Here is a 26958-nt window from a genome sequence, read left to right as displayed (position 1 = left end):
AGTATCATGTCCATCTTATTTTACTACACACCAGCAGGTAGCCAGTGCAGAGCCTTACTTTCCTTGAACTGCCCTTGCTCCATAATACGAGGAGAACAATACTTTCTCAGTTTAAATCATTTGCCACTGTTCAGCTGTGCAGCAAGCCAGACCGCCCATATGTGACCTAAAGAGAGCCTTGTCAGAACCACTAGACATAAAAGCATTCCAATTATCGACCACACTGCTTTAATAGAGGAGGCAACTAATATGATAGTGTAAGTGATTCTGCCACTGAGAAGCTCTTCGTCACTGTCAGATTAACACTTGAGTTAAACTCTTGTAAATCACTCACATTATGCCGTCGGTTGAGAAATAAACACAGACCTATTACGCTTAGAATTCCGGAGGGCTCTCCCCGCCATCCGAGTTGCGCAGGATGCCCTATTAATCTGAATTTTGTCATGTTTATTATTTTGCAATTACTAATGTGGGTAACGTTGGAAAGATTTAAGTTGTCTATGATTAGATTCTGAAATGGATGTACATGCCTAGGAAAACCTTCTTCAAGGGAGAAGGAGAGAGAGGAGGAGAGAGGAAGAGCGAGGGATACGGGAGACGGCTTACGTGTAACTTCTGACTGGAAAAAGCCAGCAGACCACCAATTTAATTAAATCCCATAACTCTTTTTTTCTTTTATTAAAAAAAAAAAGGGAAAAAAGCACAGAGCGTTTAAAAGCAAAATACTTCAGCATCTTCAAGCACAAGACCTCCCACAAGCTCACAGCGAAGTGCACCTCGTAGCCGCTAATGTGGTTGCATTTGAGCCCTCTAATATGTATCAAATGAATGCTCAAGTTGAAAATAATAAGTAAACAACTGCTCTTTCAATGCTTCCTTCCCTCCACTGTATTATGAAATGCGGGTAAAATACCCTTAGGTCATATACTATCAGCTCAACATCAGCTGTTTTATTTCTGCAGTTTTTTATCAAGTTTCTGAATTTTCTTCTGCTCTACCTAAGCTGCTCTGAAACCAAAATGAATACACCTTTGTTTTTTGATATTGGGGTTTTGGATGTGAGAGAGTGGACAGATGAAGATTGTTACCACAAGCTGGGTATTCATTTTTAGCAATGCAGTCCTGCCTGTTCACCAGAACCCTTTCAGTGGGTTAGTGAAGCTGAGAGAGGAGGAAATGGGGCCAAGGTCTAGAAGACTGGCTGTTGAATTTGGTCCTAGGTTGCTTCTAGCCAGATGGACGCTCCTCAAGATTTCCAGCCAGTTCCTCTTTAGATTTTAGGAGCCCTATATGGAACCAAGGCAGATTCTCCAATAAAAATATATACAGATCTTTCTAAAAAAGCTGATCTGAGATGATATGCCAGTGTGTCCCAGGGCAGAAGCAGCAGCACCCACAAAGAGATATTAGGCTAAACATCTCTCTCATACTATTATCATTCTGCAGCAAAGTAGGGAAACAAGCCTTCATGTTGCTTTTCTTCTGTTTGGGTTTCTGCAAAGATATTGTGGAGAGACAAGGGAAAAATGTTGGAGGTAAAGAGGGAGGAATAGGAAGGAATTGGCACCACTGTGCTAAGACTCTGCAGAAAAACTGCTGGAAAGTTAATGTGGTTGGAAACTGTGTTAATCTTTATATTTCACTTTGCTCTTCAGAAGGCCCTTAAATAGAAGCCGTGGCAAAAACCAAGGGAAGGGCAGTAAATCTATATTGTAAGATGAGGAAAACCAGAAAGGACACTTTTCCACTCTGTCTTCTAGTGCAGTTTGTCTTCTAGTCCATATGTGGCAAAGTGTGGCCTTGAAAAGGCTGTGTGGGAACTTGAGGGAGGAAACCCTTCAGCCCTTGTCTTGGATTAAATAAATTGGGGCAGAACTTGATTAGAGGCTGCCCCAGGCATCACCAACAGCAGACTGAACTTTCTTTGCATAGGTCTATAAGAAGAGACTGTAGACATGCGTTACTTTCTCTCAGCAATCTCTAAAGTGGGAATTAACAGATTAAAAAAAACCAACCAAACAAAAAAAAAATATTAGACACATTAAGTTATAGAAAATTTCTGGTTTTCAGTTTAGGTAATTCATGTCCAGAGAACAACAAAGAAAAATTTAAAAGCTCTCGAGAGACAATGGGCTCTATTCTGTCCTCACATGCATGGCTTAGTTACAAGTGGGCTTTGAGCCAACTTCTGTGCTCAGCTACACACGTGCAATTTCCTTTGACTTAGACAGAGCATGTATTTTTATGGGCAGAATCTGGCCTTTTTGTGTATGGGAATTCCTATGATTTTTTTATTATTTGTGTGGCACTACAAGGATCATTGTTTTGAACTTCGGGGAAACAAGCGTCTTTGTACTGTCCACTGGAGAGATTACAGTCCAGGAGAACAAGCAGCATGTGAAGGGTGTGGGCAGTCTCACCATCAGTCCTCTATACAGTTACGTCTTTGCCAATTACAAAAAAATGTATGTAAAATTTAGCCACCTAGAAGATAACTGACTTTCTTAACATGGAATGTTAAGGAGAAAATCTCCCATCCTTCTCTGCCCCCAGGACGACACTGCTTCCCACCCCACGTTTGCTGAACCGTAGTCTTCAGCCTTAAAGCTGGTTTGCCTTGGGCAGGTACTTGGTCTTGTTTCAAGCACCTGCTTTTAACAGGTTCTGCTCACTGCTGGAGCCAAATTCTGTGCTCAGCTACACGTGTGTGGTTTCCTTTGACTTAGAGTATATATTTTTCTGGGCAGAGTCTGGTGTTTGGGGGTATGGCTCTACATCGGTGTGGGAGCCCAGCTGGCTCCCCTTTGCTTGGGGCTCATAAAAGCCCTGGCAGAGGCCATAAGAAGGGAGGAATTTGTAGGAACTGTGGGCAATGGCCTCACTGTGCTCTGTTCAGGGGCCATATCCAGCATCTGATATGGCACTGGAAGAGGCAGGAGGATATTGGTAAGTGGGAATTGCGCACATCAGCTCTTCCTCTGAATGCACTTCTTTACCAGTGTTTCACTGCTTACGGATCAGCACAGTGCAAGCAGCCCTGTGGCAAGTAAGAGAGCAGGGAGGACTTCTCCTCCCTTGATGGAGGTGGAAGACTGGGGACAAGTCAGAGGACTTTAAGGGACTCCTCAGAAAGGAGCCAAACCAGCACACTAAGTCTCTTCTGCCTCCTGGATGCCTGTCTGCGCGCTGACAAAGTGTGGTTGGGATTCTACAGGTTTGAGAGGGAAGGGTTTCAGGGCAGGAAGAAGAGCCAGGGAGAAACTGCTCTCCGTCCCTCGCCACCCCTGGCACCTTTCCCGGTAGAAGTCAGAGTGGGAATTAACACACACGGAACTGGTGCTGTTCCAGCTCCCCAAGAGCAAAACAACATTTTTTCAAGCTATATGATTTTTGTTTGTAGCTACGTGACACGTTATTTAATGACGGTGAAACACTGCATTGTTCTGATTTTGAAGATGTGTACATCTTTGGAGGACCGCTCTCATTTTTCTAAATGCTTTTTAAATGCAACATTTACAAACACCTTCATTTTCTTGTTGTTGCTGACTCGTTCATTGACATTTTAAGCTAAACAGCATATGGCTTATGGCTTTGTACAAGCAATTGTATACAATTCATACATTTTCTGGAATTAAAAAGCCTTGAAAACATGATGACAATTTTCAGAACTATAGGTTTTTTTCTTAAGAGTAGGAGATCTGTGAGGTCTATTCTTCATTTTTACAGATTTTTCTAAGTGATCCAAAAAGAGTTGCTCAGGACATCCTATTTCCTGGCTGCAAAATAACAGTAACAACACAGGTGGATATTTAGATGTTTAATTCCCACATGTGCTCAATGTGCTTTGTGGTCTTTAGATGGAGGGGTATTACTGGAGTGTAAGGTATTAATTATTGTTATCAGCATCTAAGACATCTCTTGCCGAAGATTTAAATCAGCTTCCCCTGGAAACGTAGGAAATAGGATTTAAAAGGGCCTCCCGCATCAAGTTCAAACCCCAGCTTTTGCTGTCAACCACACGTCACATAATTGGTTTCATGAAGGGCTCAAGTTTCACACTGGAACCAGCGAAGTTTCTTGCTCCCCCTACTCTTGGAGGGCTGCTCCGGGATTTCATTCCAGTGCTTCCTCCTAATTTCCTGTTTGAGTTTATTCATGGCCATCTTATAACCATTTGTTCTTATGTCAACATCGTCCTTTAAATAGCTCTTCTCCCTCCTTGTATATTTATAGACAACAGTTATGTTCCCTCTCAGCCTTTGTTTTATTTATGTAAACAAGCGAAGCACTTTTAGTCTCCCTTATTAGATAGTCTCTCCTCCTCCTGCCTCTACCTTCTCAGTGCTTGTCCCAGTTTGAATTAATTTTCTCGCACATGGGCGACCCAAGTTGTGCACTGTGTGCCTGTACTTTGTCCAGAGCAACAGCATCCAGTGAAAACCAGAAAAAAACCCCACCCATCCCAGATAACTATCCTTCATCACGCCTTTGTTTTATAGGCACAATTTATCTAAGGCTCACAGCCACCTTTTTATAGCAAGGACTGTGATCCAAATTGTTTAAGTACCTAACCTGTATCTCTTGGTTTTTTTAGCCAACAGCTGAAGAAATGCTGCCCATCCAAACTGGGTGCCTAAACCTACTGCTTCGTTATTTGTGCTCTGAAGGGGTGCACCATCCTCAGACTACACTCCTGAATTTCACTTGGTCCCGTCCTATTCCTTTGCTTCCCCTTCGTCTGCTTGCACTATTATAACTCAATATTGGTTGTTTTTTCTAGCTTTGTGTAATCACCTAATCTCAATAGCATCTACCTCTGTTTCTGTAGTGTGGTTATTAGTGGTTCGGATTGGAAGGAACCTTAAAGATCATCGAGTTATTTATTGAAAATAATGACCCCCCAAAATTACCAGTCCTAAGAGCAGTGTGTGTAGGACTCCACTACTAATCTCTGCCCATTCCAATAGAGCCTTTTTCAGCACAACCCACAGTCATCTCTTCTTCAGCCAATTCCTTACAGATCTTTGCTTTCTCTAGTTTAAATAATACCCCTCCCCCCTGCAACTCTCTATAATGTGATTTACGGATGCCCACAGGAGCGAGATCTATTGTATTTCTTCTCTTTGAAAAAACTCCATTATTTATGAAAGAAAGTTACGAGAGCAGTATGGCACGATCTATTTTTGGTAAAAACCTGACGTATTTCAACACATCTCTCGTTTCCTTCAAAATTAATTTTAAAACCTGGCATGCAATGAGAGAATATTATGAATCTGTATAAATGCTGCAAGAGTCGTGTACTTGGTGCTATAATGGGTTAATTGCTGCAGTGCAGGAGGCTGATAGGGAGCCACAAGGAGGTGCATGCCTTAATGAGGAGCTGGTAAGGAGCCCTGGGGCATGGAATAGGGGCTAATATAAAGGAGAAAACAGTAGGATAGAAAGCTGAGTAACCCAAATAAAGATATATTTGCTCTTTACTTGTTTATGCTGCAATTACTACTGTCTTGCATGAACACCAGGCAAAACTCAGAAACACTAAAGTAATTCAATGAGACGGATGTGTGCATGGGATATTTCTGTCCCAGACTTAATTTTCTATGTTTCAAGGTTTCATTGGCACTCCCTACTATGTTTTTCTCAAAACAACGGTGAGCTACCAGTTAAACTGAAAACACAGAGTAAAAATTACACTGTGGAGCACTGCTTTGATTGGTGGACATACTGTTCTTGCAGTCAATGCTTCTGATTTCTGGGGAGGGAGCCACTCTGTTCCCAGGCTACAGCTTTTTTTGAAGGAGAAATTTTTGAAGACACCAATTTCCCTTGGACTAAGGACAGTCCAACAAATATTGGAAAGGAGTAACTCCAACATGTTTCGGAATAGCTCCACTGCAAATGCATATTATGCAATGGCACTGATCAACTTTGTGCCACTTTATTCAGGTTTCCATGTAAGACTATATCCAGTTATAGTTTCAGATGGGATGGTAACGTATAAAATATAAACGTTGTCTTAATATTTTTGATTAAATCAGTTGTTCTTTCTTTCTTGGGGGCTGGCTGGCAGGGGAGGAACCTTGGAAGACATGAGGAGCAAAACCAAAGCAAAGTTGTTCAAATCTCAACAAATGTTTAGCTTGTTATCCTGTCTAGAATGGATCATCAATCTTTTGCTATCTGTCCTACTTTATGCATTAATTAGATACCTTTTAATCATATTTTCTCAAAGCCTTTTATTTAAAGTGGATAATTTTTTTTGTCTTTATGCCTAGTGCACAAGTAGTGAGCTTTAAAATATATACTTTAATGGTAACAGCACATAGTATCTGATCTTCACAAATTGCTACTTGTTGGACATTCTTTTTTTAGGATTAATTAATTGTAGTAATAAATCAATATTACTGTAAATGGAACTGGGAACAAAATCAGACTTACTGGAATATTCATAATCACCTAGGTAAACAATGGAGGTAGGTTCCAAGTCAAATAATATGATCCTCAAAAGCATTTTTCTGTAAAACACAGGTAAATACATAGTCTTTAAATAAAAATCTGGACAGCCCCACTGAAACATTAAACTGGAACAAAGTAAAAGAGAGTTTTATCTAAACATCAGTTTGAGACTTTTTCTCTGCTGTTGTTTTATTTTAAAGGATCTTTTTTATTTTTTTATCCACACTTTTCTTCTTTGCCTTCCAGCCTTCTGCTTCCTCCTTGCTCTCTTTCCTATAGAAAATGCCACACGGCATCAGATGATAGGTCTCTCAGGTATAATATTCAATCTTCCTGAAAGTACCAGTGTATCAGGTCTCCTTGTCTTTAACAGAGACTGAACTAAAGCCTGAAGCATGGGATTAGTATCACTTTTACAATATAGATAACTACAAGTATTTTGTACTATCTGTGTAAGTGGCCTACAGAATACTTGGCCTCAGTGTCACACAAGGGCAGTTATTACCACAAGCTAATTATACACTGTGGCTGGGGGATGGGAAATATATATATTTTTTTTCATGACTTTCCAAAGATCAGGCAGTATTTTCTTACCCTGATGTGATGATAGGAGAGGGAGGATGCAAGTTCCTCATTGACCCCTGCTATTATTTTGCAAATATTTACCCTCTCGTCTCCTGCTCTTTGTTTCCCTCCTTTATTTCTGAAGTCTCCCATCCGTTACCTGTTACTGTCATTTTTACTGCTGTGTGGCCTTGGTTTTGCAGGGTCTCTTGCGCTAAGCATGAGCGTTTAAGAAAGCAATGTCTTGCTCTGAGCCAACACACAGCGAGGTGAGGGAGCAAGGAGTAATACACTCATTAAGGAGCTGTTGTGCTGGAAACATGGCAGGCACATGTGTGGATGTGTGCCCGAGAGTGGGATGTCCTCCTAGAGAAACAGCATCGGTTTTACGCTGCCTCTGGTGACATCCCTCAGCACGGACGCCTCCATGTGCTGTGTTGTTGCTCTCTGTGTCCTGAGGCTTGAGCAGAGGAGCTGGTGGGTGGCAGGGATTATCGGCAGAGCTGCAAGGTCAGTTGGGAACCGCTTGTAGCCCAGAGGCAAGTTGCCACACAAACCTTGGGGACAGCAGAGTCCGGTGCGAGCCACGCACTCGCCGGGGGGAAACGCGTCCTCAGGAAGAGGAGGGAGATCTGCCATGGGCAAACTCCTGGGGGAGGAAGAGGCAGGAGGAGAGTACTGTGCGGTTCACTGACTGTATGGGGAGTGTGGGAGGGGGGAATCTGGTAGTAAATAGAAACAGATGGGCAAGTTCGCAGGAGAAGAGGTAGAAGAAGAAAACAAGGCTTTCTTTGGGAGGATGGTGGGAAAGAAGGCTGGGAAGCTCCGAGAAGGTGAAGCATCCTCCGTTTTAAGATGAAAGATTTGCCCCTAATACAAAAAATGCAGGGAGGATGGATCTGTCATCAGCCCCTTGAAGACATTACATGTTAATGAAATAGAAACAAATACATGCTTCATCTTCCACTAAGGTGATAGGAGGTACACTAATGTTTTTACTAGTGGTTTATGCGTATCTGATCTCAGTGTTTTGACGGTACTTTCTCACCAAGTTCACCCCAGACTCAGCCACATTCTACCACACCCTGAAGAAAGCGAATAGCACTGAGTTGCCAGCAATAGGGAATGGTCTAAATGCCGTAGCCTCAGTAACAATGGAGTATATGTCAATGAATTTTAGGAAACTTCAAGTGAACAGCCTACATAAAATTGTGGCAGCAGTATCTCTGGCTGTTATTGAATGGAGAATCAATTCCCACAGAATCATTTACCATAAAGAATGCTACAACACAAATCTTGTCAAATTATTCTTAAAATTTAATTCAGCTAGGGCAGATCTGCATATAAACTTCTGTGAAAGGGATTAAATGGGTACTTATCCATATTCTCCCTATGTTGTTTGATATCTGTGTATGGACAATTATTTCTCCATAGAAATCTCTTCCATTGATTTTTTCTTAAATTATTTCTTTACTATAATGGGGCCCAAAGAGGGACTTGAACCAAATTAGTAACGTAAATACTAAAATAAAAGCCTCTATCATTAATTTGGGGCACTGTGGCATGTAGAAGATTAAGCCAAAAGAAAACTTATTCCTGCTCATGTGCAGTTGTTATAGGATTGATACTACTGATCCAGAGCAGACCTCCAAGTGATTGAATTATCTGTTATTCAAAACTGCAAGTCTACCACAAGTTGATTGCTTCTCTTGTAGGCTCTCCCCATCTCTGTACGAGTGAAGAGAGAAAAGAAGATGTAGCTGGATATGCTATTAGGGGTAATGTTCAAACAAGAAAGTAATGTACAAACATTACTTTAAATCCCATCCCATCAAGAAACTGCAGAGACCTCTAATTCTCATGATGGCACCTTTGGGAGCTGTAGGGCATCTTGAAAACATTGCTGCATGTCACAGTAAGTCTCTAACAGCATGTGAATGAAAGAGTTGTATTGCAAGAATATCACAAGAAATAATCCACGTAGTTGATAATTTCCATTTCCATTTAACAAACAATTTGTTTCCCAGATACAATTGTTGCTGTGGAGATTCCATAAGCTTAAATTTGGGATGATACAGTAATTTTACAAATGCATTTCAAATGTTAGCCAAGGGAACTCACTGGAATACTGAGACATAAATATATCTGCATGGAAATCAGGGGAAGTAGGGAATTAGTGTTAACTGGCACTGTATTTAAAAACACACAAAAAAATTGTAAAACTTTATATAAATATAGACACTTTTACCTAGGATGCAGGAGACTAATCAAGTTTCTTGTGATGAAAATTTTCTTTTTATTATCATTATTGTCTGTTATTTGCATTGTGATATGCCTTCAGGCCCTGAACTAGAAGCCAGGTTCCATTATAATGGATATTGAGCATGTAATGAAAAGACAGCCTCCCCCTCCAAAGCGTTCTTGAGCTAAATTTATGTCTATGTTGTAGTCAGAGGACAGAAGTGACTGCATGCAGCGTGGAGAAACCGGAGTCAGTTTTAAGTTAGGCAGTTTGGTAACCTAGCCCCAGGAACACAGGCTTAGTGAGGGCTAATTACCCTTCCTCCTTGGCAGGTTTTGCAAAGGTGACAGGGAAAAAAGCAAAAGTGACTGTGGAGGGGAAGAAAAAAAGTCTAAAGAGCAGGGGAAGTTTGTAATGTCATCAGATTTTGCATGTAAACAAATAGCTCAGCATTACATGAGGGGTAGAGGGAAGGGAAGGCTAGAGGTAAATATAGCGTTTGGAGTTACACCCAGTTTAATGGCAAAATCCCTGCTGGAGGGAAGCTGGGCAAATTAACCTGCCATCTTCGCTGTGCACAGGATGCTTCTAGTGGAGGAACACGCAGCTAGCATCCCTCGATGCCACTAGGGATTAATTGAGCATAATGTCTTCTGGAAAGTAACAGCATTTTCTTGGAAGGCAACAAGGGAAAACTGATAGTTTTGCTGTGTAACTGAGTTTCATAATGAAATGTTGCCAGACGGTGAATCCTTGTTGCCTCATTACTCTTCAACTTTTATTAAAAAAAAGCTTTTAAATTGTATTACTTAATTGTTTAATTTGGAGATCTTACTGCACAGTTCCATACCAGATCTATGTTTGGACTCTCCTAGATGAGATGCACATTACTTAGAAGTCAGGAATATGAAAGTTAAGGTTGCATGGACTATTTTCCTGCCTTTCCACGAACACCTTGTGACACAGAATAATTATATTGCCCATTACTGATTCTCTGTTTTGACATTTTGCAGATCCTCAAATAAAACACTTAACCTGAGACACTGATGTGTCATAAGTCCAAAGCCACATTATGTTGTTCTGTAGTTCTTTACAAGATCCAAACATCAGAGGATGCTTGAATAAAACTTAGGAAAATTTTAAGGTAGGGAGCTGGAATCTTAAATAGTCTTAGGAAAAAATTTGTGGCTAAATGGTTAAAAAAAAGAATTTTCAGATCCATGTGAATGGTAACTCATTTTCAAATGCTTATACATGTCTTATTTGACAATGGGTAATTTTAAAGTTAAGTACACATAGACAGTATTTTCTAAATGTGAGTTGTTGGCGTTTTGAATTTGACTGCTAAAATAAGAAGTTTCAACAAGTTTTAGTTGTGCTTGGCTTCATGAGGGGTAGAGGGAAGGGAAGGCTAGAGGTAAATATAGCGTTTGGAGTTACACCCAGTTTAATGGCAAAATCCCTGCTGGAGGGAAGCTGGGCAAATTAACCTGCCATCTTCGCTGTGCACAGGATGCTTCTAGTGGAGGAACACGCAGCTAGCATCCCTCGATGCCACTAGGGATTAATTGAGCATAATGTCTTCTGGAAAGTAACAGCATTTTCTTGGAAGGCAACAAGGGAAAACTGATAGTTTTGCTGTGTAACTGAGTTTCATAATGAAATGTTGCCAGACGGTGAATCCTTGTTGCCTCATTACTCTTCAACTTTTATTAAAAAAAAGCTTTTAAATTGTATTACTTAATTGTTTAATTTGGAGATCTTACTGCACAGTTCCATACCAGATCTATGTTTGGACTCTCCTAGATGAGATGCACATTACTTAGAAGTCAGGAATATGAAAGTTAAGGTTGCATGGACTATTTTCCTGCCTTTCCACGAACACCTTGTGACACAGAATAATTATATTGCCCATTACTGATTCTCTGTTTTGACATTTTGCAGATCCTCAAATAAAACACTTAACCTGAGACACTGATGTGTCATAAGTCCAAAGCCACATTATGTTGTTCTGTAGTTCTTTACAAGATCCAAACATCAGAGGATGCTTGAATAAAACTTAGGAAAATTTTAAGGTAGGGAGCTGGAATCTTAAATAGTCTTAGGAAAAAATTTGTGGCTAAATGGTTAAAAAAAAGAATTTTCAGATCCATGTGAATGGTAACTCATTTTCAAATGCTTATACATGTCTTATTTGACAATGGGTAATTTTAAAGTTAAGTACACATAGACAGTATTTTCTAAATGTGAGTTGTTGGCGTTTTGAATTTGACTGCTAAAATAAGAAGTTTCAACAAGTTTTAGTTGTGCTTGGCTTGGGTTTTTTGTTTTGTTGGGTTTTTTTGGGTTTTTTTGGTGTTTTTTTTGTTTTGTTTTTTGTTTTGTTTTTGTTTGGTTTTTTTTTGTTTTTTGTTTTTTGTTTTCTTTTTTTCTTTTTAATGGAGGAAAGTATCCACTCAAACTTAAATCTCTTCTACTAGATTTCCTTGTGATTTCTTTTGACTTTGGCACCCCTGACTAGTGTACCTTTCACAGGACTGGGCACTCTCGAGCTGTAACATACTTCACAAGAAAAATATACATGAGTAAGAGGAACAAAAATGATAGTACAACAAGCCCTCCAGGAAAATTCTGGATGATCACATCAGGTGAAATTTTAGTGCCACTGACACAGATGAAACCCCTGCTGTTGTATTTCATGAGTCTAGAAGTTCACATGGGAATATTGCAGTGTATGCCAGTGCCTAAGAAATGACTGCCTTGTTGTTCCAGGTAAAGCTCAGCTGTCTGCTCTGTATCTCCTTCAATATCGACACCACTGCTGACTTTAAAATGCATTCATCCAGCAGTTGTTCTCATGCTTCCTACTACGTAGGAAAATGGCCTGGCTTGAGTCCTTCTGATATCACTTGGTGAAGTGAAGGAGATGGGAGAGAGAGAGAAACAAAGAAAAGGCAGTTTGGACAAGAAAGGAAAGTCACTATTAATCTCTATACCCATTTCTTCTCGTGTATCCAAATAAAATCTGAACATTTTCTTCATATTTACTGGAACTAATTTACCTGTCTCAAAGTTCTTTTACAATTAATATAGATTTGCATAGGTTAACTTAACCAGTCCTAGTTACTAGCATGGTACTTATGCCCTGGTTTTCCATTAATTGCTATCATCTCTCACTAAATAAACAAAGATACAACCTTTCTATATCAATATAAATGTTTCTGTAGTTGTACTATGAGACTGTAGAAGTCAGTCGGACCTAAAACATTAGTTTCCTCAAAGAAGTTTCTTTCTTTTTTTGTAAATTAATAATCAGTTGAGTGGCATATATTTCTGATATAAGAAATATTTACACATATAGAGCACAGGAGTTGATCATAATGAGAAACTTTCCAAGTCTGTTTACTGTACTGAGTGGCTTACAACAAGTAATTAAAGCATTGGCCTTACAACATCCTTGTCTATGAAGTGTCCTCAGTGAACAAAATTACACATTTATTTTTTAGTGTTTCTCAGATGCATTAATTCTTTCCTATCAATCTTGCTCAGTATTAGCATTTTTGTAGTTCCTAGTATTCCCAGTCATGGACACCGCTGTGATAGATGGAGTAGAAAATACAGAACAAAATACAGAAACTCATTCTGCAAAAGCTTGAAAGCAATACAGAAATTCACTCTCCCTGAGCTTGAAAGCTAAGCATAAGATAGGCAGCAATAGTCAAAGAGCAGCAGATAATTGAGGGCATAACAGAAGCAGGCAACATTGGTCAGTACGGTAGGTATGCTGCATAAGGGGCTAAAGAGCAACGATAAATTGCTGTATATGTACCAACTGACTGCTCAAGGTAAACAAATGTGGTTTTAGTAATAACTGATATTTGAATAGAAAATAACTAACAAGTATGTGAGCATTATAAAGCTCTAATTCCATAAAGAGTTCAGGTGATCCCATGACAGACAGCTCAGCTTTGCACAGACAGCCTCCCTGATGGACACCAGCACCCTCACTGAACCTAACGGAAATTACCTGGAATCGGTCCAGGCATCCTTTTTTTTTTCTTCTTTCTGTTATTAGAGCTGCTCAATGGAATCACAGCCTTTTGTACTCGCACACTTTCCTCTTATTTATGTGTAATACCAACTTTATTCCACTACTTACTACACATGCTTCCTTTGACACCAGTCTTTCTGTACCTAGGGCTTTTAAAAACTTCACACTAGTAAGCTTATCCCTCCCAAGCCTTGATGATTCAGACAAAGAGTCTGTTATGACTTTTCTCTCTTCTGTGTTTGGTGGACTCGCTATTCTATATGAAGTCATACCTAAACTACAGGGCTTTCTCACAGAGGTTGGGTGTTGAACAGACCACCCCATAAATTATGCAGTGCCTCTTTTTAGAAACTTGAAGAGGAGAGCTCTGTGAAACATTTATAAGGGAACCTTGTATGATGGAAAATCTGCGTTGTAGGAGATTTCAGGCAACTCTGAGATTTGTGAACATCTCTGAGAAGTTTGCACATCAGCATGCAAGGTTCAGGCAAACTTTCAGCAGTGTGTAAGAAGGTTCCCAGTTGCCCAGCAAGTTTGTAGGAAACCTTGGTCCCGAGAGGATGTCTTTCAAGCAACATGCAGATAAGTTTCTCTCTACTTCCTGGCCATCCCTGGTGGGGAGAGAGTTTCAAACATATCTATCAAGCTGTTTTCTTGCAGTAGGATAGAAATGAAATTCCTGAGGTGTGTCCATGCTGTCTGACTTCTGGCACCTGACAATTAATGGTGGAAGAAAGTGTCTCTTCAGGGGTGATTTGAAGCAGTAGCTATTAACAACACAAACAGCTTAAGGAGACAAATCTCCTGAATAAGTATGTGGCTAAATTTGGATAGTGTTAATATCTCTTACTATAAGTTTCAGACATTCCCACGGAAATAGTGATAAATAAACTCTTGCCCCCTGTTCCTCATGGAGGTTACATGAAATGTTAAAATACTAGGTGGGGGGGTGGCAGAGAGAGAGCTCTATGTTAATTAACTGGCATATCTATGAGAGCTGTACCTGGAGGTCACCGCCAGGACTGGCAACTCGGCGTGCAGAGCACTGCACAAACACAAAGGAAGGAATAGCCATCAGCCCAAAGAATCTGCCACCCAAATAGACAAAGAAGATGAGAAGAACAGAGAAAAGTGGAAGGGTATGTTATTTCTGGGATTTTTCTTCAGTTGTCTAATCCCATAGTCAGTAAATCCTGAGAAAAAACCCCAACAACCCTTTCATTCAGCCAGCCCCCTTCAGCAGACACCCTTTGGTGCAACCTTACAAAATTTTTTCCAACATCTGGAGGGCAGCAGGCTCTTTTAATGAGAGGACGTTGACTACCTCATCTAAGTTCCCAGACTACACAGTTATCAGTTAGCCTGGCAGAAATTGTAGTTCTGACATCAGTGCTACCACTGATTACCATTTCACAGGTAGCAAAGAAGCCTAAATTGCCAGTAATAGTTGTGAAAGAGTTAGTGAATGAAGAGTTGAAGGCAGGCAGAGAAATGCAGTGAGGAATTATACAAACTATAAATTGCCTAATTTTATCATTTTACATATTCCTTTTCTGCTAAAAGTGGGATATTGTACAAAACAGGCCAAAATGAGATATCCAAATTGACTTAATCTGTGGTAAAATAGTAGGTGCACAGGAATTAATAGTACAGTAATCAAAATAAAACATCTTAAAAGAAAAAATATGAATTAAAAGGCTTTTAGCTTTTGAGAAAGGGAATCCCATTGTATAATTAGATCATGAACTAAGGCCTTTCACCGCTGCAAATTCACACTGTGCACTATTTAAGTGCCACCTCTTGATTCTCCTACTGCAGCTTCTAATAGCAAACCCTGTTCTGCTTTTCTTTGTGCAAACCCAATCACATCACATCAAATTATACAACTAATTAACACAAACTCCTTAAAAAATTGCATATTATTTTGGCAAGCCAAATTAACGTCAGTCCCCTGAAACCATGTTTAGTAATTCCCACTGACTGTAGTAACGCCTACTACTGAGAGAAGGGCTAATCAACTACAGGCTCTCCTGCTGATGAGCTGAACCAAGTAACCAGATGTTTCTGCCTTCTAGGCTAATGAAAATGTCATGCATGTTTTTCTCTCCACCTAGATGAAGAACTAATTCCACCATGGCCATGGTCTAGGTAGCTCTCGTTTGGCCGGTGCTAGTTAATCCTGAGCAGGCAGGTACAGCCTTGCTTTAGCAAGGAGCTCTGGTTTGAGCCAACTAACCCAGCCCGCTGAGGCAGACTGCTTCTGGGGCTTTCTCACGCAGGGTACAGAAAACAAGTCAATGAACATCACTGTGGCAAAAAAGAAAAAAATATTTCCACCATATTGTACTGTATATAAAAGCTGGGCAAAGTATGTTTTTTTGTGTATTGGTAAGAGGTCCCATCGGCATTAGGTTACTTAATGAGATGTCTATTGCAATTAAAAGAGGCATAACATTTATATTAACATTTTAAAGCTTGCTTATTTCAGGAGTGTCAGTTTACATGATTCTAAATAGGCAATAATGAACATGATGAAGTATTCCGTATTAAAACTGAGTACTGTGTAACTGTCTTGTAAAATCTTAATATTAAACTATACTGTATAACTTACAGGGCAGTATAAAAGCTTCACATTTAGATTTATCCCATCTTGAATCTCAAATAATGGACTTACGATTAAATATGAATACAAATGAAAAAAATGCATTTGCATGTAATCTTACAAGATACATTTACATGATACATTTATTTAAAAAGCTTACAGTATACTTTGATGGATGATACAGTCATTTTCAGAAACAGTAAGCCATAATTTAAAGACACTGTGTAATCATTTAACGGCAATATTTTCTAAGTTCAGCTGACTTGTACCTCTCATGCTAGATGCTAGTGCTAGATTAAAAAACAGTTTATGGGTAGGCCCTACTATCCCAGATGCTTACCTGGTGCAGAAAAAAGAAATGTGGTACATTTAAAATGCTACTTAAGGAGGAAGGAATTAGGTCTATTCATACAGCTTTGGTTTGAGAAACGCAGCGAATGTGTTAATCTCGGACCCCACCCCCAGCAGCTAAGTATATTCTTTATTTTGTTTTTCAATAAATCTGCAGTAGTATATATAGACTGTAAGCAGAAGATAGTCTTTTTATATTTTAAATTTCCTTAACATGCTCATTGCTGTATTAACATCTGTTCTGGAACTCCCACCACTACAGCAAGGAGGCATCAATTAACATCAGTTTGGAAGTGACAGATATTCAGTCAAGGAGGAATAAAACTCTACAGCAATTTTTGCCAGCAAAATCTCATCATGTGTGCAAAGATGCAGTCTACTGGTATCACCAGTTCAATATTTGAGGGGATGGATCACTGAAAGAATGAGGTTTGCCTCTCATGAAAGGAGACATGCATGAGCCCTTAATTCTAAATTCAAAGATAAGGCCACTGAACTGAGAGTGACCTGGCTCTGGTCCCAGAAAGTTGTGTTTCACTGGATTTAGTTTCTACAGCAGAAAAATCTTGCAGTGTGAGAGGCAGTCTTTCAGACAGCTAGACCCACTTGCCAGTGAAAGAAATACTGGAATATTGAAATTTACCCAGGACGGTGTGGGTTGTTAGAGCAGACCATGGACTACTTGACACCCAGTTATCCCATATCACTTAATGGGCAAACTAGTAGTTACTAAAACAGTGGAGTTTCCTGGCTGAATTTCAGAACTGGCTTCAAGAACAGTGGGGTTGACAAATCCTGCTATTTGATCATTGAAAAGGTACCTTGTTGAGAAAAGATCCATGTCCAAGAAGGAAAAGAACAGCTTTGGACCATCTTGGCAACTATATAGTTCTTCCAGCAACTTCCTTTGCTTTTTGCATGCTACGACTTCACAAACTAGAGTATCAGTGGGAAATTAGTGGAAAATTAAGAGTTAAAAATAACATGCACTGTTAGTGCTTTGCCTTCCTTGACAAACAAGAAATAGATTCTTAAAAAGCAAAGAGAGGGAGAGACAGAGAAGTGAAACTATACAAAAACCAGGTTTTTTGGAAGACAAATAAATGTTTCAGTTGGAAACTAATTAGAGATTTTAGAAGTATGGAAATTTTCAGTGAAAATGTTTCCTTCTCAAAAAGGAGTCTGCTGATCTTCTTTCAGTGAGTAAACAGTTACTTTAATATAGTATTTTCTATTGATTTTATCAACATCTCTGTGGTGGAATGACAAGAATCGAACAAGCATTGTTGAACTGTGAAGAAATTTGGCTTAGGTCCAATAATTTTGGGGCTAAAATCAGGTGTCATGAAGAGTAAGGGGCTTTTATAGGAGAGCAAATGGTTCCATGAAATACACTAATAGTAGTGATTCCAGTGGTGAAGGCAATTTTTCAATATAAAAGAAAGATTCAGAATAAAAGAAAAAAATGCATATATATATACAGATAGAGAGTGAGAAAAAGGAACAGTCTAATATTATCAGACAGTTTGGGAAACGTGGGAAATTAAAAATGTGTTTGGAGGGGGTATAATTGAATATTCTTCATTGTCTAGTGGATTCCACAAAATGAAGGAGATTTTGTTTCGTTACAGAAGCATTTCCCTGTACACTGGTTTGTGCCAAAAAGAAAGAGGAAAATCACTTTGAGCAGTTCAAATTAAAAGCAATAATCCTGGACAACAGGCTGCCATGAAAATCACAGGATCACACCAACAGAACTTTGACCCATGAACTTTTTAGTCAGCAAAGGGTCATTGGAGCCTCATGTAGCATGGTCCGCAGGCCTTGCTTTTCAGTTTGTGTAAGGTCAGAGAAGGAATAACGAAATTTGGTCCTAGGAGCATCCATGAGAACCAGGTTTATCCTGCCACAGCTACGTTCTGAATAGAACCTCTAAATGCTGCGATCATGTTCCCATGGGGCTTTTGGGTAAAGTCTGGAGAAAAAATGCAGATGTTCCATCCCGCTGCAGAACTGGGAATGAAATCAGACTTCTGAGCTATAGGTGTTCTCTCGCCTGTTGCTACCTTCTCTCTGGCTAACTTTCTGTCATTCACCAGTTTCGTAAACTTTTCTGTGAGGCCACTTGACTGGGCAGTAAAAATAGAAAAAGGCCTATTCACATCAAAAATAATATAGAGGAAGGACAGCGGCTGAGAAAAACAGTTCTTGGAGAAAGACAAAAACGATCTAGGATATCTGTTACTCCCTGAAAAGTCTCACAAGTTTATCCATCATGCTGAATGTCTTCTAGCATGAAGGAATCCTGCGGCATTCAGGATCACAGGAATGTTAAGTTGTATCACACTGGAAGTCCATTTGGTCCACTGTCCTGTGAACAGTGATCAAAGCCACACACTTCAAAGGAAGGTGCAATGAAGTATGAACAAGACACTTACGGAAATATCCAGCTTTTGATTCTTCTTTCTTATTCCAGACAACCAGTGAATGGCTTATGCTTTGTAGCTAGAGAATTTCTGCTTCTTCTAGCTTTTATTTTTTTATCTTATTCCAGACAACCAGTGAATGGCTTATGCTTTGTAGCTAGAGAATTTCTGCCTCCTCTAGCTTTTATTTTTTTTTCTTAGTATCATTGTGTACCTTCTTTTCATACACAAAAATCTTTCCATTTAATTTCAGTAAAATTGACACAAAATGTATCTTACTGCATGAATTTCTCCCCATTTTATCTATATTGTGTGATTAACTTTCCATATTCATATTCACCTATCTTAGTGGATAAAATACACTTTTTGGCAGTCTAGTAGCCTTTGAAAGACTTAGGTGAACAAGTTATAACAATCTGTTCAAAGAATTTCGTCCCCTTTGCTCTTTGCAATGCAAAAACTTCAAAGGTCAGTTCAGATAGACTTTGCACAAGGTGGAGGTGTTCATTATTTAAACTCATAGATACCCTTCTCATACAGGGAAATTTTAGCATATGAGCAGCTTTTAAGATATATTTGCTGTGTATGTGTTTATTCCTTAATAATTGAGCAAGATGATGAAGACTCTGCTGGAGAAGGTAGTTGCTGGGAAGGGATCATCAGTCTCCTGAGAGAGCCTGGAATTATTTTGACAGACTTGAAATGACACAGTAGGGTAATTCCTTCCTGTTCTCCAGCTACTCCAAGGATAATAAGGTGTGTTGGATTTCTTCAAGGAGGAAGAAAAATCTTTTTGCTTTGGGCACATCAGCTCCACTAAAATTTTTGGAGGAAAATGTTTCCTTCTTCTGTGCTTGCACTGCAGCTGAGGATAAAAAAAGAGAAATATTTCCCTGACAAAGCCTTCAGACTATCTTTCTGGAGAGCTTTTATTTGATTGCAAGAATACAAGGAAGTCTAAGTGTTAAATGCAACTGAATTTAAAAATTGTTTTCATTTTTGTAGATGGCACTGACAGACATACAGCGTTTTTCTTAAATGGGGATGAGACCACATAGCTCTTACTTGTGCACCACTGGAAAGTTGAATTTTTTGAGCAGACTGAGATAAGATTTGTTAGGGATTTGCAAATTTGTAAAAAGAAATATGTAATCTGACAGTGATTACTGATTTCTTTGTGACCTAAGATTTGGGCTTGCAAAAGTACTATATTCACCCCTTTGAGTTTAGCAGATGTATCAAGTGTGAACAAGGGCACAAATCAAATGCCGTGGAAGAAGTCAGATTTTGGACTGGGGAGTATACCATAAAAATAATAACAAAGGGAATTGAAAAGGCACTGAAATAAAAGACTGTGATCCAGTTTAGGTCCACACATGGTAATGCATTATTGAGCAGTTATTTCTCCCAGTTAATCATTAAATGCACTCCTATGCTCTTAAAAACTAATGTGAGGAACACTTCTTGGACAGAGAAGAAAAGTACACACAATGGATATTTGAGTAAGAAGCATGCAAACCAACAAAATAACAGCTCTCTGTTCTGTATAGCTCTATATTTCTTTACAACTAGGTTATTTCATTACTAATTCCAGAGCATTAGCATGTATTGTGTTATTCTGTACAGCTTGTTGTATAGAAACAATTCAATAAATGAAAAGTCTGAATTCTAAGTATTATTATTATTTTTGTTCAGATTTGCTTTGTGGTGCAAGATTCTTTTGATTGCTTCAGACCTACAACAATCCCCTGTTGTTTATCATAAATAACAAGTTGTTTTATTTCTCCAGGCTTGCAAGTTTCATTTTCTTCTGTTGGTATAATTTCTATTCATTTTTAACATGAACACATTTTCCTACAGAAGTGGTCTTATATCTAACTGTACCTTGTGATTTGTTGGCTGTGAAAAGCATTCTAGTTGATGAGAAAAGGGTGAAAATCATTCCACCCCCTCACCAGAGTGAACTGAACTTTCTAAGGATATATTTTTGCCCCTTTTTGAAAGGGTATGGGTAATGCCCTCATTTCTGACTACCTGCTTGCTAGATATCTTTCTCTATTGAATTCGGAAGCAAGTTATTGGTGGTGCCATTAATTTTATTTCCCACAGAATTCTTATTGTATCAACTTGATCCAGCACTGCCACAAAAGAATATTGTTTTTGTACAAGAAGCGCTGTTTTAAATAGCATAGTTGGTGTTGATTTGCCCAGGACCACTGGTTTTGCAAAATCTTTGAAAACTGTGCAGTGTTTCTCCTGAACTGATCTTTTCTGTTATGAGCATAGTTGGTGTTGATTTGCCCAGGACCACCGGTTTTGCAAAATCTTTGAAAACTGTACAGTGTTTCTTCTGAACTGATCTTTCTGTTATGGGTGAGTAGAGGGAATTATGGTCTCCATGATAATAACTTATCTCATATTTATATCTATCTTTCTTCCCTAGTGAGAGCTTTGCATATTTTCCGTAGTGAAGGTTGAATAACAGGGTTGTCTGACACCAATACTGTAATTTTTAACTGTGGTCTTTTAGCCACTTTTTTTTTCACAATCAGAGCCCTTTAGAGCTCATAGTCAGGGATTTGCTGGTTTTATGAAAACAGACAGGCTGGATCACACTGGTCGTCTATCCACTCTGCCACGCTGCACTAGCACAAGAGAGTACACGTGATTTCCTTCAATGAACTTCTGCTCCCACAGTTGCCCAGTGTGCCCCCCCCCTGCAATCTTTAACAAAGATGCCATCAGTCATTTTGGTCTTCATTCAACTGGGAAAAATACGCTAAGAGATACTATAAGGTGACCAGAGCTTGTCTTGCTGTCTAACAAACTGATAAATCTGCATAACCAATTTATACAGTTTTTCTAACTGTACAGGAAAATGAGGTACAGCTAATAGCATGCCTCTGATAAGAGTCTATTGACATTTTAACTGCTGAAGACCCATTTTAAACCTGCAGAATCTAAATCTGCTTGGGGCAGGGGAGCTGAAGTGTTACATCTGCCATTTCTTGCGGTCGGGAATCCCTTTTCCAGAACCACAGGGGCAGCCACATCTGACAGGAGAGGGTTTCCCACTGATGGGGCAAATCCACCAAATAACTGAGTGCTTCCCATTGAAGGCACACCGTTTCTTCAGGAGCCCAAAGGAAGCTCTCAGCATTTCACATGTCATAGTAAACACTTCCATCACATCCCCAGATGGCCTTTCCCCAACTCGTACTCCTGTACTTCTTTTATTTTTTTGAACATATATCCTCTTTTGCTTTTTTTCCCCACAAGACAAATACATTTGAATCTCCACCGCATTATGAATGTGCAGGCAGGCAAGCAAGCAGGCAAGGAAACATTACTGGTCTTCTTGCATACTCAACAAACCCCATTTCCTTGACCATGTCCCTTTGAAACATGTATAATGGCTGTTTCAGATTCCTTTTCTTCCAATTACTTCTTTAGAACTTCCTGATCCACCAGTCTTAAAAAAAATCTTAAATATATGAGCTGTAATGCATACAGAGTACTTTTACTGGCTCATGAGGGCAAATGCAACACTATTTGGGAATGTTGCAAACAATGACTTGTCTTTCTGGGTAGTAGCCTCCTAGGCAGAAGTTAAAAACTTGAATTTGAGGCTGACTTTTTCTGTGAGAAGGCAAAAATTATCATTAAACTCAATGTTGTACCATTTTTCTGCCTTGTGTGAAGTTAAAGAAATAAACTTTCCTCTAAGAAAAGAATATTAAATTGTAATGCTACTTAATCCAACTTCCCCTGCTGCACACAAAAGAAAAACTATTGCCACCCACGCTTCTGCAGAATATTTTATAAAGGATCTTTCCTCTTAAAACAAGGGACATTTTAATCCTTTTTTCTTGATTCCCCTGCTTACATCTGGCATGACCTCTCTTAATTCCCAGGATGTAGATCTAGCTGAACAATTTAGAGAGAAATATCAAATTCAAGTATCTCTTCTTCTGGACAAACCATATCTTTAAATCAACTCCTGAAGAAGTTGTAAACTTTTTCCTCCATCACATGCAATAAGATCATAGCTTCATATTATACCATTTTTCTGAGACAAGTATAATGCCCAGTCATGAGCTTGAAAACTGCAGTCCTTGAATCATATGTTCCTTTCCTAAACTTTTTCCCTTTTCCAGCTTCTTTAAGTCTATTTTGTCTCTAGTCCTACTAGATTTCAGGGGCCACCATTGACCCATTGACATTCTTTTGATAAAAAAGGCACTTTTTTTTTTTTTCTTTTCATTTCTGGGTTTCTCTGCTTCAGTGTTTAGAGGAGGAGCTTTCAGGTCAGAAAACTCATCTTGTTTAAAGCAGAAAGCTGCCACTTGGCAATGTAATCCCTGCATCTGCTTTGGTGTGGTGGTGGGAAGGAGTTGGCTGTGGAGCAGGGTGTACCTGTGTGCTCAACAGTCAGTCCCTGCTTTATCTGCGCTCGTGCTGTTGTTCTGGAGAAGCAAAAGGGAAAGAGTTTGAAAATTTATCACAATACTTTTACAATGGGTCTTTTGTAACCCCCAAAAAATAGCATGTACAAAACAGAGGATAGTAGGGATACTGTATTGTAGCTTTACTAGGGCTGGTGAGACTTACTCTGCCTGTAAGAGTTTTGCTGGTTTTAGCAGCAGTCCAGGACCATATAATTCCTCAGAAATGTGAGGTTAAGAATAGATAAATAGAACAATAGGGTGGTGGGTTACAAGTGGAGTATGTTTAGAGCTTGACTTTAGCTGACATTATACATCCTTGCCCTTTTACTACATATTGCTCACAAGGCCTGAATAATATTTCAGCTATATATTGTAGATGTTGCACAAAACTTCTGCCGTGTGGACACATGCACACTCTTTCCCCTTGCCCCCAGCCCATGTACATGGATGTTTACAAAGGTAATGCCCTAGTTGTTCATGTCTTACAACAATCCCTACATGGAAATCTACGGAGCAGAAAAAAATTTGTCCATATTTGTGGATAGTTAAGGCTAGCTTAGCTTGGATATTTTTGATATACTCTGAACTACAGGATGTCAGACATGATCTGCTTTGTTTTGGGTCTGTTCTAGCTCCATTGAAATGGCAAAATTTGTACTAAACTAGGTGATGCATGTTCATAGGAAGAGGAAGTTGTACAGGCATTTTGCAAAAACACATATATGTTCTATATTGTAAAATGTCACTTAAATATTCTCTATTCCATCACTTGAAGCAGTTTTCTTCACAAATCTTGAGAAATTCCTCCTCATAAGTTAAAAATAAAACTGGTGTGAATTGTGCTTTTCTAAAGACAAAATAGAAGTTAAAAAACATCTTGCAAGGGTGTACATGTGTGTGTGTGCATGTGTGCATGTGTTTGTTCGTATTTTTAAAAGAACTTTATTTTTATGCCTCCTTTATCTCAGCAGAGTGTCCGGCGTGGGATGAAAACATTGTCATATGCACATAAGACACAGGGAAAGCGCATCCCACCGGCCTTCATTTTCTCATCTGTTACAGATTTAAGACCATTAGCTCCACAACATTTTGAATTTCTCAAAACCTGAAAACCAGAGAATGAGAACTGTGGACGGGAGAAAATCTCTTTTCATCACACTGGGATTGTTTTTCTCTCCCAGGTGCTCGAGCCTGGGCTTTCTCTTAGTCTAATTGATAACCGGCGGGCTCCTCCCTGTAACCCGCTGACTTTTGTGCGTTCCCTTCCCGGGCGACTACTGTTTCACTGTTCTACCTCATTCACTTATGGTTGACCTGGAGCTCCTGGGTTAAGCTTCCCCACTGGTATTCAACCTTGGACCTTATTATTGTTCTACTTGTCTGACCTCCGATACACTAAATTCTAACAAGGTGATCTGAAAAAAATCACTCATTTTTTTCTGTGTGGTTTCATGGCTCGTCTTTTTACCGCTCTCGGCTGATGTTCTTTTCTCCACTTCAGACCACCAAGTGCTCTGCTTTAGTTTGTCAATTTATAGTGCTGTCATGGTTTCAAATGCTGCGACCATTGTGTAGAATATACTCTCCTGACCTCTGAAGCAACTTTCTGTATTTCAATTGTTAACTCATTAGGGTTTGGAAGAACAGCTGAAAAGAGAATGGCCTTTTTCCCACAATTGCTTCCAATGAGCTGCTTGAAGAGTCATCACAATCCAGGATTAAGAGAAATCAAGAGGATGCTGCTAAAAATTAGCTCCAGTTATTTTCCATTCTTGCCTAAAGGAAACAAACAAAACGCCTCAATCCCAAATGATATTGATGATCTTTGTCAGTTCACCACTAAGATGCACATAAATAAAGCTAGTAATAAAAATATAATCTTCTGATTTGGATAATTCAAGTTCTTTGCCAGAGTATGCCAAAATACAGACAAAATGTGTTTTATACCATCATTTTATATTTCACTACTTTTACTGTTCACAGGCAATCCTTTGTTTGCACTAGTCCTTTGTCTTTGGATCCTGGGCCTTGAACTGACTTCTCCCAAGTTTTTCTAATAAAAACTGTTTCAATTCTTCCCCTTTCAAAATGCCTTGGGAAGAGAGAGGAAGAGGAATAGAGAAGTGAATGGAAAGTACCATCAGATTTCATCCTGAAGTCAGCTCCCTCTCTAGACAATAAGAGTGCAGTCATAACCATGGTTATTAACGAAAAATAAAATTAAAAAAACTAATCTCCTTGCCTGCCTTCTTTCCTATTTAAGTGAAGAAATCATCTTGCTCACTGAGCAAATATAGAGGTGCTTCTGCCATTTAGGGACAGATTTATAGCATTAGCAAAAAGTTCATAATTTTCATACTCTGAGTTTTCAGACTAATGCACAACATCTTATTTCTGAGGTTTCTCTCTGTAGCACAGACTAAGCCGCCAGTTTCTGAATGGTAAAAATAGCCAATGTTTTTGCCATTTTAAATAACTTAGTGTGGTTTAGAACGTAACAGTTCTAAACATGTGACATCTAGATACGCATGCACAATTTCTTTTAAACAAAATGTTTTGAATGATTTTTTCTATCTTTTCCCAAGCATCACAGACATTTAGTGCTACCACACATTTTGATATCCACAGAAAAAATTAACTTTTTGGACCCCATAGGAAGTATGTCAAGCCTTTAACAAAATAATTCATTTTGAGAGACTAATTGGTACAGAGTTCTCCCAGGTAGCGCTAATCATGGCTGTACAGTTTTCTGATAACATGAAATACTTGAATGCATCTTTCATTTTTGTGTCAGAGAACCATAATAACAACAGCTTGCATTCTTGTAGTTCTCATCATCAAGGGTTTCAGAGTACTTTGCGAACACTAATTTAAACTTCACAGTTTCCCAGAGGACAAGGCTGACTTGGGTGTATCTATACTGATTTAAATTACCATGATACGGGAATGACCTTTTTCCTCCCAATCCTATAATACCCTTTTTACAGATGGGTAAATTGAGGTATTGGTTAGCAAGTGTCTTATCCAAAACCACAGGCTGTGCCAGTACAAGAAATGGAATCGGTATCTGACTCTTCATCCCTCTGAATCACTTGCTAATTCTTTCATTGTGCTTGATGATTTAACATTTAACAATTTTGCTCAGTAGAAGTCCACCTGCTTCAAAAGACTCTCTTGTAAACTGTGTATATAAACCATAGTAGCATAAGGTTTAAATAATTAAAACCCAGAAGTTAGTGACTGTTTTAACAGAGTTAAAGTGATGGTATAAAGTGGAAGGAATATAATCATTGTGGAGTTGATACTGCCTAAAAACAATGGATGCATTTGATTGCCTATGTCAAACACCATTAGACTTTTTACTTTAATAAAACAATAAAGCCAATACTATAGAGCAGCTTAAATCAATTTCCCTAGAATGATATTACTGCTGCCAGATCTTCCAAAGTTGTAGAATATTTCTTTTCTGAAGAGGCAAGGACCGCTCAAATCTTATTGTTCCATTTAAAAATATATATTTGCATGGATGATAAAATGGTATCAGAAGGTAATTTGTGTTAGCGTTTGTACAAGTAATTGCGAAAAAAAAAGGCTGGCTCATTGTGTTGCTTGTTTCTGCATCATTGTTTTTAACAGATGGCTTACTATTACGACTGCCTTTACTTCAACAAGACTTTATAACCTTGGAAGATTTTTTGTTTGTTTGTTTTCTTGCTTGCTTGCTTGGAGTTGCAGTGCACCATTTGTATTTTAAAAGTTTACATGGGTTACTTTATCAGTGCTTTGAATGTCAGTGAAATTCTGATCTCTTATGGTGC

This window comes from Calidris pugnax, unplaced genomic scaffold (assembly GCF_001431845.1).
Source record: "Calidris pugnax isolate Ruff unplaced genomic scaffold, ASM143184v1 scaffold277, whole genome shotgun sequence".
In the NCBI taxonomy this organism is placed as follows: Eukaryota; Metazoa; Chordata; class Aves; order Charadriiformes; family Scolopacidae; genus Calidris; species Calidris pugnax.
The sequence above is the reverse complement of the archived record's forward strand: the minus strand, read 5'-3'. Positions refer to the sequence as shown.